The sequence below is a fragment of the Nyctereutes procyonoides genome, unplaced genomic scaffold, assembly GCF_905146905.1.
Source record: "Nyctereutes procyonoides isolate TBG_1078 unplaced genomic scaffold, NYPRO_anot_genome, whole genome shotgun sequence".
NCBI classification, from domain to species: Eukaryota; Metazoa; Chordata; class Mammalia; order Carnivora; family Canidae; genus Nyctereutes; species Nyctereutes procyonoides.
The window spans coordinates 16,055,433-16,059,370 of NW_026575052.1; positions in this window are offsets into that span (position 1 = coordinate 16,055,433).

The following is a 3,938-nucleotide window of genomic DNA, read 5'->3' on the forward strand; positions in this document are numbered from 1 at the left end:
TCAGCTCTATCTGTATGGATTTGCCTGGAGCCAAGCTGGGGTCATGCATGTGGGCCTGCAACCCTTCAGGGCAGGACAAAGTGTCAGCCATCCCTGCCCCAGGCTGGCAGTGTCACCCTACGTTGGGCAGGTGACTCACCGGAGCTTCATCCAGGTACTGAGCTTGTCCTGAGGTTAAGGTTTCAGTCCTTTAGGGAGTAGTACCTGCCTGGCATAGACTCCTGCTCTCCTGTGTCCCACAAGTATATAGCTGGCCCTGGGTAGAAGCTGCCTCATGAATTGCTAGAAAGATTCAATGAATCATCCACAAAAGTTATCTCACATAATTCCTGGGACTTATTTAGGGCTTAGTACTACTGTTGGCCATTGCTGGGTTGTCATCAGGCTTCCTAGAATGTGCTGGCCCTTTGCTAAACTCTTTGCAGGTGTCATCACATTTCATCCTCACGGCCACCCTGTGACATAGATGTGGCTGTCACCCCCATCTTGCAAGTGATGAACCTGATGTTCTAGAGGGGAGGTCACCTGCCCAGAATCTTAGAGCGTGTAAGAAGCTTCGCTAGAGGGACGCCTGGGTGGCTCAGTGGTTGAGCGTCTGCCTTCGGGTCAGGGCGTGATCCTGGGTCTGGGGATCAAGTCCCGCATCGAGTTCACCAGCAAGGGGCTTGCTTCTCCCTCTGCCTGTGTCTCTGCCTCTCTCTCTGTGTCTCTCATGAATAAACAGATAAAATCTTGAAGAAGAAGAAGAAGAAGAAGAAGAAGAAGAAGAAGAAGAAGAAGAAAAGAAGAAGAAGAAGAAGAAGAAGAAGAGAAGAAGAAGAAGAAGAAGAAGAAGAAGAAGAAGAAGAAGAAGAAAAGAAGAAGAAGAAGAAGAAGAAGAAGAAGAAGAAGCAGCAGCAGCTGCACTAGAAATTGGTTCTACCCCAATTGATCTGGGGTGGGAGTGGGTGGGGGTCTCTATAAAAGCCATGGACCTTACCATCTTGTTTGGAATCACAGATCTCCACCTCTATCCGCCACCCCCCACCCTACCCACCCTCTTACAGGTGGAATTCATGAGGCTTCTAGAGATTATGGGATTAGCGCCCTGACCTCCTCAAATCCAGGCTCTTCCTGTGGTCCCTTCCTGGATTTTTAAGGCCACATGGCTTGGGGAAGATGGGGTGGGGGGTAGGGTCATGGGCTTCTGCTGGGAGGAGGGGTGGGGAGGTCTCAGCAAGATGAATGTGGGGCAGAGCTAGCAGAGAAGTCGGGCACAGGCAGGTTGCTGCTGGCAGGGGAGGCTCTGGGTCAGAGCACAGGTGTGCAAGCAGATGCAACAGCTGACATCCCAGAGGTGGGGCAGCTCCAAGGTGGTGGCTTCAGCCTGGGAAGGTCAGCGGGCAAACTGGTGAGACCTCAGAAGGCCACAGAGAGAGGGAGAGTGGGGAGAGGTTAAGGGACAGGATATGCCTGGACACCAAGTGACATAGGCAGCCACCTTTCCATTCAGAGAAGCTTCCAGTGAGGCATTGAAATCTCTGGTGGAGAGCGGAGACACAGCACCAGGAGAGATCAGCTCAGTCTGAGGAGGTGGGAACTGGCTCCTAATTGACGTCTGAGGTCCTGGTTCGCTCCCACGTCCCCTCCAGGTTTGCTGAATCATCTGAAGACCTTCAGGCCCCACGGTTCTCCATCTGTGAGGTGGGAAAGGCAGATGACAGGGTTTCCAGGTCCCTCTACTCTGACCCTTGCTGATGCTCACTTATAACAGGAGTCTGACTTCACTCCATGGTCAGTCGTGTGGGTGACCTAGGAGGGCTCGTTCTCTGGGCCTGGGAGGCTGAGGCTGAGCAGGCAGGGTGGCTGAGGTTTTGGGGGACAGCCCCTGAGCTCTAGGCTGAGCTTCAATCTCCCTATAGGAATTTACTGGAAGCCCAGGATACCATAGATCCCAGTCCCCTGTGCTGTGCCTGAAGAAGCAGGTTGTGATGGACACCAGGTGAGTCCGGGTGTGGGGTGGGGGCTGTGGGTGCAGTCCTAACTGCTGAAGCAGGCAGACAGACTGGCTGCAGGCTGCCCTCACTTTGGCCTCAGGGATGTGTGGCCAACAGTGGGTCCACTCCAGTGGCTGGCTGCTCTCGGGAGCTCAGGTGCCAGCCCTAGCTCTGCCACTGACCACTTGGTGACCTTGGGCAAGTCTCCTCCCTTTTCTGAGCCTCTCGTCCCTCTGTGTAAAATGAAATGTCTCCTAGGCCCTAACTCTAAGTCTCATAATCTGAAGATCGTGGACTCCTTGCTTATCCATTCTGTGCCTCTGTTTCCTCACATGTGAATGGGGCTGTGGGTGTGAAGGAGCCTGGGAAAGGATGCCAACCCTCTATTCCATATGCATGGTGTGTGCATCTTGCTTGGTCTTCCACTATGTCTCTGAAGCAGGTTGGGCCAGGCCAGTGGCCCATTCTGCAGATGGGAAAATTCTCTAGGGCTCCATGGAGCTCTCTGAGGGAATGGGAGGGCCGAAGACTGGCTGGCCCAGGGAACTCTGGACCCCGGGGCACGCAGGGAGCTGGGAGACGGGAGGAGGCCAGATCCTTAGAGCAAAACCTTTCCAGGACACCGGGACTGTGCCTGCCGGAGGGATCTGTTGGGGTGTCCGGGATGAGCATCCCCCGTGGGAACCCGAAAGAGAGTCAAGGACCCCTTGGAACCATGTGGCCAGAGGCGCTCATCGCCCTGGGGCCTGGGGAAACTGCCTGAAGTTTCTGATTCAGTACGAAGGAGAGGGAGGGAGGGGCAGGGGAGGAAGGGAGCAGAGAGCAGAGGGTCAGTCTCAGTCCCTACTTTGATGGACAAGAAATAAGACTTTCTGTTTCCTGGTTTTATGGGTCCATTTATTAGGTCTTATTCCAAGGCTCGATTCTGCTGGGGCTCACGGAATAGTTTCTCTGTCCCCTTCTCATACCTCCCGTCACCACATGGAATTTAACTCAGTGCCAGGCTAGGTGGTTGAGGATTTGGCACCGTCTTGCCCCCGCTCTGATCTACAAAGATTGTTGTTGCCCTCACATCTCCCTGATTAAAGAGTTAGAAGACCTGGGGTCGAATCCTGCCTTTGCCACGTACTCGCTGTTGACCTTGAGCCAGTGACTTCCTATTTCTGAGCCTCTGCTGCCCCATCTATAAAACGGGAAGAGCACTAGTACTGACCACGCAGAGTCATTGTGAGGACTAAGTGAGGCACCCACCACCCAGGCTCCCCGCCCTCTTCCCCAGCCCTGGCAGGACCACCGAGACTCCTTCATGGTTGCCGACCTGGGCGTGCTGCCAGCTGCCATCGGGCCTTCCCCCGGGCCCCACCACGGGTCTTACCCTTCTACGCGGTGAAGTGCAACAGCAGTGCCTGGGTGCTGTGCGTCCTGGCCTCCCTGGGCACCGGCTTCGACTGTGCCAGCCAGGTAAGCCTGCACCTGCTGCTGGTGGGGGGGACAGGAGGTCAGCAGTTGGGGATCTTGGGGTGGCGTCTGCAATACCTAGGACAGTGGCCACCACAGGAATTACTTGATTCGGAAGGAAGAAATGAATGAACTATGAGGGGGCCACGTGACTGGGGCAAGCAAGGGGAGCCGGTGAGTGGAGGGGCACAGGCTTTGGGCCTGTGCAGGCGCTGTTTCTGTCCCAGCACAGGCATTTTATGCAAATCGAATACATTAAATGCTTCCTCTTTAAAATGGGGCCAACTCTGCTTTCTTTTTTCTTTTTTTTTTTTTTATGATAGTCACAGAGAGAGAGAGAGAGAGAGAGAGAGAGAGGCAGAGACATAGGCAGAGGGAGAAGCAGGTTCCATGCAGAGAGCCCGATATGGGACTCGATCCCGGGTCTCCAGGATCACACCCTGGGCCAAAGGCAGGCGCCAAACAGCTGCGCCACCCAGGGATCCCAACTCTGCTTTCTTGATC